Raw genomic sequence first — 15,444 nt, 5'->3', positions numbered from 1 at the left:
TTCACTGCTTCTAGTGCAGTTGGTTTAGATTTTGATTTCCATTTCCTAGTAATTGCTTTTTTGGCAGCCACCATAATTAGACTCAGCATGGCCTTACTCTGTCTATGCAGTTCTGATTCTGTATCACAGCTCATTTTTCATTTCCTTAGTTACACCAATTTGCTCACCCAGTATCTCTGGCAGATGAATCTGCAGGGAATATTTAAAGTCTGCCAACTCATTACAGTCCCAGAAAATATGTTCACAGTTACCTCTGTCTTCCCCATCACACCTCCAACATTTGATGTCTAACTGAGGAAAAATTCTTTGGAGTCTACTTGGGGTATAAAAATACCTATTTAAACACTTCTAAACAAAGATCCTAAATCTTCTAGACTTTGTTGCATATTTGGGAGATATACATATACCCCCATTGTTTCTTTGTGAATTGCTTATCCAGTCTCTCTTCTCAATCCTTTCTAATGTCCTCTGATTCTTATAGTTACCATACAGTATTTTATATGCTCTGCTAAGTATTCTTTTTAACAGTAGCGTCTGTTCTAAATTCTACTAAAAACTCTACCAGTGCTGGTCTACTGCTTATGATCCCCTATTTATTTCTCTTTGCCTACACTCTGATAGCAATCCTTGATAGGGAAGGCAATCTTTAGCCCGCAGTCCAAATAAATTATTGGCCTCTTCCCATTCTATTACCTTTCCCTCTTTAATTATTTGCTCCCAATACCTTTATTCTTTTGTCAGTTTTCTCCAATAAATTCCAGCCCCCTCTTGCCTGCTGTCTGTATCCTTAATTGCATTCATCCCTATTGTCAGAATCTCCTTTCTCCATTCCCATGTTGGCTTAGTTCTCAGAATACTTTCTGCTACTTCATGAGTATAATATTCTGTATGGTTATTGTTTTTCTCCTTAAGGATCTACATCCAAAATCCCATTCTCTCCTTGTTTCTTGAGCATCCCCCTGTTTCATCATCATCCCTTTCCACTCTGAACTGTAGGGTTCTGCTTGTGCTATATATAGGAGCCTTAGCTGTGTATCTCTGAAATATGCCTTTAAATTGAGTAATCCCAATCCTCCTTGTTCTATCGGAAGAATCATCTTATGTCACTTAACTCTTGCCTTCTTCCTCTCCCAGATAAAACCTTTCAGCTCTTTATTAATTGCTATCCACAACTTCTTCTCTAGTTGATAAAAATATGCCTGACCTGTGTATAAAACTAAAGGGACTAAAATATTTTAACTGCTTGCATATTGCTATCAATATCCATATAACAAACCTTCCAGTTTCTCATTTTTTTATTATCTTTTTATTAGTCTCTTCCCACATATCCTTATCTGTCACACCCGAATCCTTTTTAATCCATACTCCTAAGTACTTCATTTTATCATGTCCCATAAATATGGATATTGCTGAACCAATTTGCGTGTGAGTACATACTTTATAGCTATTGCCTTTGTTTTAGCTTGTTTAATTTTCTATCCTGAAAAGATTTTAAACTGTCTCAAAGTGTTCCACAACAATTAAATGTCCTTTTCTGGTTTAATCAGGTTTAAAATAATATCATCTACAGAGACAGCTTTTATATCCTTGAATTTCTGGGTCCCTTATTTTCTTTGTCAATGGCTCTAAGTATAATGCAAATAACAAAGGGGAAAGAGGATGCCCCTGCTTGGTTTCTCTGTTCAAATAGAAATTGTTAGAGAGGAACTCACCCACTTTAATTTTCTCCTTCGATCCCTTATATATCCTCCTAATCAACCATATAATTTTATCAGGGAATGCAAATGATTCCATTGCCCTGCTCATAAATCCCATCTTACTCTGTCAAATGTTTACTCTGCATCAGGACCACCAAGCTTGTAAAGGCTCTTGTGCCATTAGACTAGTAATCACCTATGGACCTACAAACCTATGACACATAATGTTTTTGGTCAACAGAACAAGACAGAATCTTTGAGATTTTGAAAACACATTACAGAAGTTCCAGCACTTAAGTTAGGTTGTATGTCACATCAAGTTGTACTTCAGGCTGATGCAAGTCAACAGAAAGTAAGTAGAATGTTGGTGCAAGAAAGCAGACTGATAGTGCATAGGTCAAAAACAGCACAATCAAGGTATCATGCAGAAAAAACACATTGAAAAAAGAATGAACTGTCAAGACATTACCTCTGAAGTGCAAAACCAGGAAGAGTGAAATAGCAAAGATAGCAATGCTCTTACTCAATGGCATGAAGTTTCTTAGCATGATAATATTTTCAGAAAGAAGAAGAAGCAGAGCCAGAGTATTATCAGAATATAGAGGATTATGATTGGGTCACTGATTGTAACCATGATATTATGTTCCAGACATGGATGCCAAGAAATTCACCTTGAGAGAAAAGCTCGAGAGATCAATCTTGACATCCTTGTCAAGAATACATAACAGACGGTTATGACTGAGACCCAATCATAATTCTTTGTAGTACATGGAGCTTCATTTGCTCCATGTTTTCCTAGTTACAGAAAAAAGTACAAAGTGTTTGCTGGCTTTCAGAGCTGTAAAGCACTTAGCAAGTGCTATCAAAAAGGCAGCATGATATGTCTTATATTAGAGAAAGAAAGTCAGGGACAGATTACTGGCACAGACAGTTGGCAGAAAGAAAGTTGTTTTTAGTTATGCTGCTGCTGCAGTTTGTTGGCCAGTGCTGGCAAGTTTTACTGCCTTGTGTGATACCCAGTCTTTACAACTTAAGCAGTGGTGCTTAACAATTTTTTAGACTGTGTCTTTACAGAAGCACTTAACTAGTTTGTCTGTTTTGCAATATTTGAGTGTAATCACCATGCTGCACACATTACAATCAGTATAAAATCAGCAGTGATCAACATTTGGCAGACTCAAAAAAAAGTTGAAGAAATACTCAAGTCTAAGCAGAGTGTAAAGAAGAACTATTATAGGTTCATAGGTACTTACTAGGCTATTGATCTGAGGATTTTAAGAAGCCTAGTCTTACTTTCCCATTGTAGTTTTTAGCCCGTTTTATGAATCAATAATCCAGAGTTGGTCAGGATATGGATATGTTGGGATAGTTTTTGCCCCTATTCAAGAGGGACTTGGATGCTAAACCGGTGTGTGTATGAATGGATTTGCGTTTTCCCATCCAGTCATTCAAATTACATTTGAATAGAATTAGTGAATTACTTTGCTTTACTTGGAGCAAAAGATGGCTCCATAGAACTGGTATCCTATGTGATACATACACATCCCGCTAATATATCTTATTTTTGTTGCAAAATAGATTGAGATCCCTAGAGCGGGTGTTAATGCTACCTTTTGATTTGTGAATATGTATCAGGTCTGACAAGGTAAGGTCTGTTAAGGCTCTATAAAATAAGCAGAGGTCTCCTCTTATGAAAACTCAAATGCCTAAGAGTGTTATAAACAACTATTAAATAATGTCCTATATCATATTTGAAATAATCCTTGCATTTGCCCATATATTGAGCAAATGATGTGCATCACAGTATAGAGTTTTGAAAGAACTATATATAAAATCATAACCTATCTTATTCTATTCATTACTATAAACTATTTAAATAAAGTGGGACACGCATTGTTACTTTTGTTAGTTTATTAGTTTAAGAACTGGAGTCATAATAAATTGATGCATGTCTTCTGATAGACAGTATTCCAGGTCTTTTAATAAAGCTATTGCTATGCATGTGTCTTGTGCATCAATCTCATTATAAGCCTTTACTGACTATATTTGACAAGAAGTATATATATATATATATATATATATATATATATATATATATATATATATATATATATATATATATATATATATATATATATTACAGCTCAAGTCTATTCCTAGACAGATGCAAACGTGTTTGCAAATACTGTACAGGTTTGAAATTATTGTTCTGTGAGATCAAGTTAAATTCAAAAAGCTACCAATGCATGTAAGCATCTGACTTCAGATTAAAATTGTCCCAAGTAAAACTGTGGTTGGTTCAAATCCGTGTGTCATGGGGTCTTTTTTTTTTTCACTTTTCTGTGGTTTGAAGGAGGCTCACAGAGAAAGAGTCTGCTTCAGCATACCTCTCAGCCTCTTTAAGCACAAAATCTGGACAAAGCCATAAATACTGTGTATGTGGGGGGGGGGGGCAAAGGACAAAAAATAGGGGCAATTTTTAAATATTGCTCTTACAAACTTACAAATTTATAGAATAATAGGTTTTGCATTGTGTGAATTTCTTAAAGGGTATGAAGTCTGAAACTCTAATGTCTGTCTGTTTTCTGACTTAAATCCTCAGTGATTTGCCAATAATTTACCAGCAAAAAAAATTATGAGGAACTCACAAAAAGCATGTGGCAAAAATCTGGACATTCTGCAAAGATCTGGGCAGTTGAGATGTATGTCCATCAGACAAATGTCATTCTAGGCTTTTCAGCTTATATATAGCACAATATCTTAGGTTGACACATTTTCACATTCCTGAAGTCAGATATTTTTTTTTTGAAATGTGAGATTTTTTCAGAACAGGATATATCAATACAAAGAATTGGGCTTGGTATTTTTGTCAATAATAAAATCTCACTCTTATAAAATTTTAGTTATTTTATTGTTTCATATAATATTAACATGTATCAAATAATGCCCATGCAGGGATTATGCTGCTTAAAAAGGGACAGCTGTCAAATAACTTTATACAAACCTGTTACAGCACATCAGATTGTGCACTAATAATGGCTGTAGCTAAATGTTTTTCAGGTTATATATGAATAATGCTCTTCCTTTTGATAGTTTGCAGTTTAGGCATTTTTTTTTTGTAAAGTAACCTATAGCACACAGAAGGATGATCCTACTTTGGTCCCAAGTCATTGGAATTCAAGAGACATTTATGACCAATACTGGAAACACTGCTACAACAGCCTGCATGCTAAGGGGTTACATAAGTTCCACATTCTACAGCAAACAGGCAATGCCAGCCCTGATTTTCATGGACGTCTGTTATTTTAACTCACATTTTGGCTCTTCCTCTCTTAATCCCCTCCTTAAAATTGACGACTTTTAGGGGGGAAAGTGGTGAATTACACTTAATAAATAATGGCAATAATTGGAGTTGACTTCTTTTATTATGTATATTGATTCATATTCTGCTGTTCTGTGAATGTCTTATTTTAATAGTAGTAATCTCTTAAAAGCAGCCCTGATTATTTCCATACCTCTCAACTTCTTATCACAAAAAATCTGGACAAAGCCAAAAATAATGGGGGGACAAAAACCCCAAAATACGGACAAATTTTAAATATTGCTCTTATAAACTTAGAAAGTTGCTAAAATAAAAGGTTTTGTGTTACCATGCATTTTCTGAAGGATATGAAGTCTGAAACTCAAATGCCTTTCTTTATTTCTTTTTTTTTCAATAATAAATCTTTATTATTTTCCAATTGTTAATACAATAATACACAAAGCCAAAAAAAAAAAAAACAAAAAAGAAAACAGTATCTAAAAGAAACTTATAACAACAATGCTACAATATATATAAATTATATACATGAATGCTTCCAACAGTTAAATAAGATCATTATACATTGAAATAAAATTCTGGAAAAGAGCATTAAAAGATCTGGTATCAATATACAGGCTTATTAATACGGACTTCCAACTTAAGTATGTACTTCCAGGGGATAACTGGATTCGGAACATTAAGCCAACACAATATTAAAGATTTGTTCCCAGATTTTCAGATTATATATATTTTTCTTATGATCTTTGATTAATAATTTATGTGCTAGAATATGTTTTATCGCTACACTTTTAAAGTTTTCCCATGAAATCTGGGATGGATTCAACCAATTTGTAGCTATATAAAGCTTCATTAATAATAAAATATTTATAAGTATGATCATTTGGGATCTGTCCAAATTGTTTGGTGGGATATGTAGAATCATAAATTCCCAAGAAAGTGTGGAATGCTGATAACCCATTTTTGTAATTGAATTTTTAAAGAGTTCCAAAGTTTAAATATACATTTACAGCTCCAGAACATATGTAAAAGGTCAGCCGTTTGATCTATACAATATGGACATTTAGGTGAATTTTTTGAATTAAATTTATGCAGACTGAGACGAGTGTAATAGGCATTATTAAATATCATCAATTGCGTAAATAATAACTTTTGGAGAGATACTGATTTTAAAGTTAGGTTAATTGCTTTTAATATTTCATTATCATCAATCAATGCTATTTTATCCTTCCAGTATTTTGACAAGAGTATTTGGTTTTTATATGTCAAGTCTTTTACCAGATTATATGTAGACGTTATATATTTAGAGTCCTGCATAAGAGTTTGCCATAAATTTGAACAATTAGTTAAATCTTCTTCCTTAATTCTGAAATCATTAAAATAAGTTATGGAAAGATCCTTTAATTGTCTCATTATAATTAAATAAGATTTAGGAAGGCTCATCTCTTTTAACGTGTTTTGTATTGAGATACCAAGATAAGGGTATAAATCAAGTACAGTTAGATTAACTATAAGTGGAAATTTTTTAAGATCTATCAATTGATTATTGATTTTCAAATTCGGATTCTTGTGAAAGGGTTGGAAAGTCATCATATATTGCAAGAGATTTAAAGTTTGAAACAAATTTTGTAACAATATTATGTATACTCTAATATGCTCCATCAAAGCATACAATTTGAAGGTATCTTTCTGTAAAAAGGGTAATACCTTAGAGTTAATACCCAAACTAACAGCATGTTTATAGTTCAGAACCAACCACTTAGGTGACCATTTACTACTGGATATATCAAAGTTAGCCACTCTTAAGATTCTATTAGAATTTATTATTAAATAATATAACGCAAAGTTAGGTAAGTCTAAACCTCCCTTATTTTTCGGGGTCATCAATTTATCATGCCTTTCTTTATTTCTTGAATTCAATCCTCACTGATTTGCCAGAAAAAAAAAAATAGAAAACCACAAATTTATGAGAAACAGACCAAAATTATGAGTCAAAAATGTGGACATTCTGCGAAAATTTGGACAGTTGAGAGGTATGAATTTCCCCTGCTTCGTCGAGAGTTATGTTATTAGGAGTGAATTTAGAGATAAAATGCCTTTACTGAGTAAAAGGGTTATGTCTGATGACTTCATAACATAAAGAGACTGATCACAATCCTGATACGAAGAACAATGCCGGTCTTATCAAACAAATGTTACTTTCTTGATGTGTAAATTTCTTTCCGTTCATTGAGCGAGTGTCCAACTAGTTTCAATGGCATTCCTGACAACTTTAACGTAAATGTTTTATACCTGCTCACCACTCTTATTTCTTCACTGGGTATGCTGGAAAGGAGGGACTTCCTGTGTAATGTCATTCTGAGGATGGGGAACCGGAAGTAAATTGAATACTGCAGACAGAATTGAAAGGTTTCTGACGTTGTATTGCTGCAGTATTACCGAAAAAGCGCGAACGCGTACCGTTTAGAAAAAATAAGAGAAAAGAAAATAATTTTGTTTTGTAGTGGAGATCTTATTCCAAACAGTAAGTTTTTGATGCAGTACATTTACAAGGTGGACAAAGCTATGGCCCGCCTTGGGCTGTTTGTAATTGCAGAAAGGGAGGGGGCCTCAGTGGTACAGGCGCCGGGAGCTGCAGGATCCACTGTCATGGTAGTGACAGGTTGCATTAGTTTGTGATGGCATTGTGCACTTTTCGGCCTAAGCTTGGAATGGGGGCACTTATTGAAATGATAGTGGCTGCAATATTTTGTTTCAGTGCGCCCATTTTTAGTAACAAAAAGCAAAGTGTTTGGTTCTGGATTAGAACTTTCTAGTGTCTTGATATTTCTCTGATTTGGCATTTCCAATGCTGAATAGTGGTAGGGAAAACATGCACGTATTAATTATTTACTGGAAAGTAACTTAAGCGAACTCCACTCGTTCTTCTTAGCTGATATAATTCGTTTCTTCTTATTAAGAGTAATATTTATTCAAGCTGCCTGTTTGTATTTTCGGGCATCTGTAGAAAAAGTACAAGTATTTTAAGTTGATGGATTTTATTGTTGTATGACTGCTTTATTTAACTTAATATAACTGAGCTGTTCTGCAGAAAATGGGTAGAATGTTAGCTGAATAGTGGGAGATGAGAAGCCTGTAATATACATATAGGGAGGACTTTGATGGTGTGCAGGACGTAAGAGATAATTGAGTGTGTTGATTTTGTTAGTATTCCAGATGGTTTGCACTGTAGTTGGGGATACTAGACGGGTCATCGCATTACATTCTGGAAGGATGAATGAGGAGAACCGGAATTTTTGCTGTTTTATGGGTAGAAGCAAAATGAAAACTCCAGCAAAGCTAGAACTTTCACTGAGTTGACCTCCCAAACCTCTTGTATCAGAAACACATGGGGGAAACGATCTCCTTCCATGAGTTTTTTTTCTCGATTGGTTTTAAGAAGGTAGCTAAGCTATAGTTGAAGTCCTTGTAATAATCAATGTTTGTGTTTTGGTTTACTTTCTGGTGTTCAGGGAAGATTTATTATATCCAAGTGATCAGTTTCTGCGGTGCTCTGGGAGTTCTGCATTGTTGGGTCTGATTGTATGATCTGTAACTGAAATTGTATGATCTGTAACTGAAATTTTATCTGAGAGATTTGTTGTGTAAAAATCTTCCTTTTTAGTTTCCATGCAGTTTGTGTTGTACAACTGATGAATAAACTTCCACTGTTCTGTTGTAACTGTATTGTGCTTTGGAGAATAAGGGAATAATCTTTTTTAATGTTTTCTGTCCATCGTTGGTAATGGACTACACCTATTCCAATTTTGCCCCTGGAAATTGCACCCTTTTACACTGAGTATTTAACAAGAAGACTGCTACATTTCTGATTTCCATCTGTACTTGGTTGTATCCATCAGTGAGCAGTGTATGTTATCACTTTGAAAAAAATCCTTTGAGCCATGGGCATATATTTTTTTTCTGTTAAAATGTTGTTGCTTTCTTGTTAGTTGCTGCAGACTGTTTTCTATTCTTGAGCCATAATAGTACTGTATTGAATCACATTATTAGCCTTTATAATACTTGGGGCAGGTTTCTCCTTTCACAGTTGAAGAGTAAGAAGCTAAGCAGAATGAAGTATAAAAATTGTTTTAGTTCCGAAGCTGCAAGTATCGGAATACTGTCCTTTTTTGGACCAGGTAATGACTGCAATTATTTGTTAAATGATGCTTACAACAAAAACTGTTAGTTCTCCCGACTGGACAACCCCCAGAAGGCTGTAAAGAGATAAATTGTATCACTTGCAGATGGGAAAACAGAGGACTGTGCATCATTCATTATAGCCTCCTTTCTGTTATCATTTTGTTCCACTTCTCGTGCATCCTTTCACTTCTTCCACACTGTTTACCCATCCCCTTTACATTTTGTTTTCTTTTTGTTATTGTTGCATTATTAAAATGCCTTAACACTGTGTCGGTGAGGTAGTAGGGGCGCTTGCAGTTCCCGTATGTTCCACCACTGTAGCATTGTAGCATAATTTATCTCTGAAGAATGACCTATTTCCAAACCTTTGACAATTGATTCTTGTATGTATATGTGTATGTTTTCACTTTTGTAGACAGGTGCATATTTTTATCCTTTCAAATCTGCTGGGAATCTGTGATAGTAGTAAAACTTAAGTGATTAATCATCTTGGTGGTGATTATTGTGATGAAAAACATAGTTTTTTCAGCAGCCATGGTTCTTTTCTGTCTGTCTTTTACATGTATAGCTTTGGATGGTAGGAACCTCAGTGGAGCATTCTTGGCTTTGTTTCTGCATTTCCTTTTAATGAATGAATTTGGTAATTCCTTTACAGCTGAATGAAATTCTGCTGTTTCTTTATGCGAGATTTCATATGATTATTGGCTGGCAGATCAGTGTCTTTACCCTCCTTACTGTCCTTGTGTGCCACAAGGTTAAGTTTGAGTCATTGTGTGGTAAGTGGTCATTGGTAATTCTGAAATGCATGCTAATACAGCTACCGTTATCCTAGTATGTTCTCTGGACACTGTTAACCACACTAGATTTATTGCAGACGGTCTTCCAGAATTGAGCTCTGGAATATACATTCTCTGAAAAACAACAAAGACCCAAATTTTGTTATTGAGTTAAATTATCTTCCCATACAGTCGCCTGAAAACACTTAATAACCATAAATGTATTTTATGTACTATTTATTATTTCACATATTGCTCACTGGCAGCAGCTGTTCCCCTCTGGTCTCAGGGCACGTCCATTGCTACCTGCCTTGTTTTCGTAATGTCAGTCACTGCATAAAAATTCGTTATCATTGACTTGCTATCTTGGACATTGTGCAGTCTGTTTGGGCCCTGCTGAGGCCTTTGAAAACATTGTTTGAAAGCCTCGGCAGTTTCACTTGCCCTCTTCCTCTCTGCTTCGCCAAGCTGAGTGGCCTTATGTATTCTCAGTTGTCCCAACCACACTTGCTTGCTTAGTCATATTCATGACTAACACAGCCAAATGATGATGGGTCAGCATGTGGTTGGTATGTTGCTGTTAACTCTTTTGCTGCTTCACTGATTAACCTGATTTGCTGTCATATTTGCTTTTATCATTTCTGTTTTCGATATCTTTTGAGTTGAACTTTGTATTGTCAATGTGCTGATAATACCCAGCTTGTAAAATTCATTATTCTTATCAAAATATTACATGTATACTTTTTTTGCATTTTTTTTGTTCATGCTGTCGGTCATTAGTCCCCACCTGAGCAGTCATCCCATTTGTTCCCCATCACCAGGGTAAGTGTCAACTTAGAGGGCCATCAATGGACTGCAGCTTGCTCATACTGATACCAGAAGCATTGGAAATAAAACCACCCACCATTCACAGCTGGCTTTATTTTTACCAAAGTTATGTCCGTTTTGGAATCCTGGGTGAAGCAAACTGCCAAAAATTCTGAAATTTCTTCTTTTGGATACTGTATTTTCAATGCTTGCAATAGTATATAGAAGACTGTTTCACATGTATTCCATGTCTTGGGCAGTGTTTGTGTCCATTGTGACACATGTAAGTATTAGTAAGTTCATTAATCCATGGCTGATGAATGAATCGCTGAGGAAGCCCTTCAATGTCTGTTTGTGAATGCCATCTCAGCACTTTTATATTGGGTGGTGTTAATGTTGGCTACAAACACTATTGACTGCTGCTGTTCCAATGGTGTAGAGAGAGAAAGTTTTGACTCAGGTCAGTTGACTCTGTTGTTTATCAGCTTTGGTGAATGACAGAGTGTTAGGGAGGTTGTGTGTGCTGTCTGTAGGGGGGAGGATGACTTGAGTGGGACACTTGATACAATAGGAAATTCATGACAGGAGGCTGGGAGGCCATTAGCAGTGTGTTTAGCTGAAGGGGTATGGCAGCCAACAATAGGACCATCTAAAAGTGTGGGAGATGGAGCAGTTTGCCCATTGCATGCCCCCCCCCCCCCAGGCCAACCATATCATGCACATCAGGGTGAAACTGGTTAAGATTAAATTTTCAAAAAAGTTTGCTTGTAGGACAGCAGCACCCCCCCCCCCAATATAATAGTCCGGGACGATTGAAGTGGCTGGTATACCTAGCATGGACGTAGGGCACTGGGGTGACTGGTAGGATGACTCCCTGGGAGGAGAAAGAATCCAAAAAAAAAAAAAAAAACACTGTTGATGGCTGTAGTCCTCTGTCAGTCCCACCTGCATGTGCTCAACCACAACTGACAAGAAGTCTGGTGGTAATGGCACTTTTAACTGGGTCTTGACTAGTGTGTTCTTTAGAATGGTGCTTGTTGGAGATATGGCAGTCAATAAGTCATCACCTGTCAGCTTTGTTAGTATGGGGTTATACTATATAGACAGGGAATAATTTTTTTTTTTTGTGTAGAATCTGTAAATCCTTTTAGCTGTACTCTTTTTCTATTAGCTGTTGTCTTGTCTTGTTTAGAGTCCTGTAGACGAGACAGTAACCCATTTTAGTTCACTCTCTTTCACTGTGTCTTAAGTAGCATGCTTGCTGTTAAAGGTGTTTCAGAACAGTCTATCTTGGAATCTTCCTGAAGTAGACACTGATGGCCAGGAGAGAGAATTTGTGGGCAATTTATCATTCATGCTGTGTTCTGACCAAGCAAAAATCTGAAAGTAATATATAATCAAGACCACTCCATTATATTTACAAAAGAAATATTGCAAACGTCAATATGACACAAAAATGATTTTGGAGAGGTTACCTGTTTCATCCTGGTCAATAATTCCTCAAATTCCTCCTTCCAAAAAGTCGTAAGACCAACAATCTTTCATCTATGACCCAGCACTAAAGGTCATTGGAGGATGCTCCTGTCTTCTGGACTCTTCAGTGTTCATCTATGAAATTGGTACTTGGTAGGATTTGACCTGTAGTTTGAATCCTATTCTGCCAGAATTTGTTCATAATTTTTTTTTTTATTTTTTTAATGGGCCTCTCTTTTGCAGTGTTACTGTATGGAAAACTACTTGGAATGAACTTAGTCCCTTGGTTGATAAACTGGTTAGTATTCCACAAAGTCAGTTTGGAGACTACTGTTACTCCTTTACTGTGAGTAAGCTTGGGAAATCTCTAGCATATCAGTTCAGGTGCATCCCTGAAAATAAACAAAATTCTGAATTAAATTAAAAAAAAAATCTTCAGTTACAGTGGTATGCCACCTTCAGTTGGAAGTCGGTCCTTGTCAGTTTATCATACAAGGGGTCATTTGTGACATATTATTTAAATTTGACTTGGTATTCTTTTCTTGCCATCTGGTTCTGTGTTGTTTTACCTGATCCTGATTATCTAATGGACCGGTTTCATATTTATTGCTGAGCTTCTTCTAATTGTTATTGCAGCTTACTTAGAATTATGTACTGCTGTCTGGTGTTGTGTGTAAACCATACTTCCTTGGCAGCGTGTTCAGTATTGCATGCAGTGATAGCTCAGAAGCTATAGTATTTGTATGTTTTGTCTTCATTTAGCTTTATTCTTTAGTGTTGTATAATTTTGTAAATTGTTCACATCCCGTGATTGCATAGCAAACTTTTATGTCATTGTAGAATTGGTTGCCGTTTTCCTTCTCTCTCATTTTATTGTTGCATATTTCCTTGAGAGGGCTTGGCGATGTACTACATGCATCCTTCTCAGTGTATAATAATAGTTTTGATTAGTTTGCACAGTGTATCAGCTTTATTGCAGTTTGTATCACTTTTTGAGAGGTGATTGCAGGTTGCATACACATGCATCTAGTGTTTTTTGTTGGCGTTTGTACTTGCTTTGCTAGTGTGAAGGGTGTCAGTAATATTTCTTAAATTTAATTTATTTTTATGTTTTCATTGTATTGCGTGATGTCTGTGTTGTGTATTTTACTTCTGTGTTTAATGTCATTGAGAAATTGTATGTGTTTGTTTTTTCCCGGTAGTGGCACTGATCCTAACTTATCGTTTATCTGGATAATTAAAAAAAATAGTGTCAGCTATAGCTTTTTTTTCTTCTCTGTAGTTGTACCGAGTTCCGATTTTCATCTGCACTTGTTTCTATGGATAATGTTTAGTTTTGCATATGCATATGCATACTGGTGAACAACTAGCTGTCCATGTTTTGGAAAATTTTATCAAGCTGTATTGTGTAATGCAGCATATTTTGGTATGTACTAAATTAACACTTTAGCTTTGCTTAGTTTACCTTACTACGTAATAGGACAAGTTCAGTATATTCAGTCAGTCACAAATTTGTTAGTGTAGCACATGTAATTCTTCATGTTTTAAGAAGCATTATTTTGTTCTCTTTCAATGCTAGTTAGTTTGTGCTTAACTTTTGTTGATGTTTTTATAATGAAAGCTTTTGTTTTTGGGCCTCCACTGAAAGTGAGACGCCTGGTTGGACTTTCCTGGTCAACAGCTGTAATTAATGAAAATAAATAATTTAGTAATACACTTGTATGTTGTATATAAGTGCTATGGCATATGGTATAGGTCCTTATTTGAATGCTGAGGGGAGTCGTTACTAGGTGGGCTGGTGCTGGGTGCATAGCAAAAGTAAGTCATTCCAAGTGTAAAAGTTGGAAGTAGAAATTTTATATGTATATATTAAAAAAAAAAAAAAAGTAAAAGTATTTCTGTATATTTATGTTTTTTGTGGTGTGATCCAGCATATGTATGTATTGTAGGAATACTATATGCGAGTTATATATTTTTTAAGGCCATTGATAGTGTTGTGGCAATTATATGCTAGCTGTTGTAACAGCTGTTAACTATTATCACGTGTCTGGGGAATATCAATTTAACTATTAAAAAGTGCATCTAATGTCTAATATGATATGACATTTTGTTCCAGGTGGATGGGGACTACTAGAAGAAACTTTTGTCTTCTCCATTTGCTAACTTAAATGCAGATCTGGCTAGTGTGAATGCCCTTCCTTTTCTGTGATTGAAGGGAATGTTCAGAGGGGGTGAGTTTAACTTGTTAGTTATTGGGAGGAGGATTAAGGTGGTTCTTCTGATTCTGCCGTTGGTGCGACTATAGCAGTGATAGGTAGCTGCCTAACTTTACCTTTTTCTTGATTGGTAATGATTTTAACTGTTTTTTTTTTTTTTTTAATTAAAATCTATCTCCAAATCCAGGAGTGAGGTGGCTGGAAAACAGGTAATCTTTTGGAGTCTTGGGACATTTTCCATTATACGTGTGGCATTTGAAAGACAGTTGTGTCAAGCTTTCTGCTAGGTTATGTATAGAGTTGGGCTTGTGTAATACATTACTTTTAGGAATTATTATTTCTGATGTTTTGTTGTAATCATTTTGTTGTACCATGCAGTGTTGATGATGGTTTATGCCATTGTCTATGGAAGAGGGACTGAATTTCTAGCTATGCAGCATCAGGTGACTAAGACCTAAAAGGCCTAGCAGTGGCTTGCAAACCTTTTTTGTTTGATCCAAAGTTTGTTATACAGCAGTATTTCAAATTGTTGGAGATTCCATCAAATAGTTTAATTATAGCCTTAAACTTAACGTTTTGCATTTTTCATAAACTGTTTTTCATACGTCTTACATGTATTTTTGGGGCCTAACCCAAATTTGTGTGCAGGATTGGACTGAATTTGAAACAAATGTTTAGGGTTTCATCTGCCCCTTCTTTTTTTTTTTTCTACATGACAAGATGTCAAAATTGTGGGAGGTGTAGGTGGTGTAGACACATTTTAGATGTTACTAACAAGTTATTTTTTGTCTTGATAGTCATGATAGTAATTCTGAAGTAGTTGTGCATCTTGCCTAATGTGTGCATCCTGCAGAGCATTCTGTTTTGGTAAAAATGAATGCTCTCTTAAGGCAAGGATTTATGAACCCTACTTGGATATGAAGAACAGAAATGCAACAAATGCTGCTCTTAAGCATTCATGTGTTAATCGTAAT

At 35.6% G+C, this 15,444-nt stretch overlaps 1 protein-coding gene across 2 annotated transcripts in view; it reads left to right on the top strand.

The window, feature by feature from the left end:
* The first annotated feature begins 7,368 nt into the window (after window positions 1–7,368).
* The window catches only part of PAFAH1B2 (platelet activating factor acetylhydrolase 1b catalytic subunit 2), a 395,905-nt gene continuing 387,829 nt past the window's right edge, over window positions 7,369–15,444 (top strand). For both annotated transcript variants that reach the window (XM_044080967.1, XM_044080966.1), the window contains exon 1: window positions 7,369–7,540. The gene's annotated coding sequence lies outside the window, so the exon portion shown is untranslated. The remainder of the gene's footprint in view (window positions 7,541–15,444) is intronic.

The sequence above is a fragment of the Protopterus annectens genome, chromosome 8.part0 (genome assembly GCF_019279795.1).
Source record: "Protopterus annectens isolate FY-2018-M chromosome 8.part0, PAN1.0, whole genome shotgun sequence".
NCBI classification, from domain to species: domain Eukaryota; kingdom Metazoa; phylum Chordata; order Ceratodontiformes; family Protopteridae; genus Protopterus; species Protopterus annectens.
The sequence above is the reverse complement of the archived record's forward strand: the minus strand, read 5'-3'. Positions and strand labels throughout refer to the sequence as shown.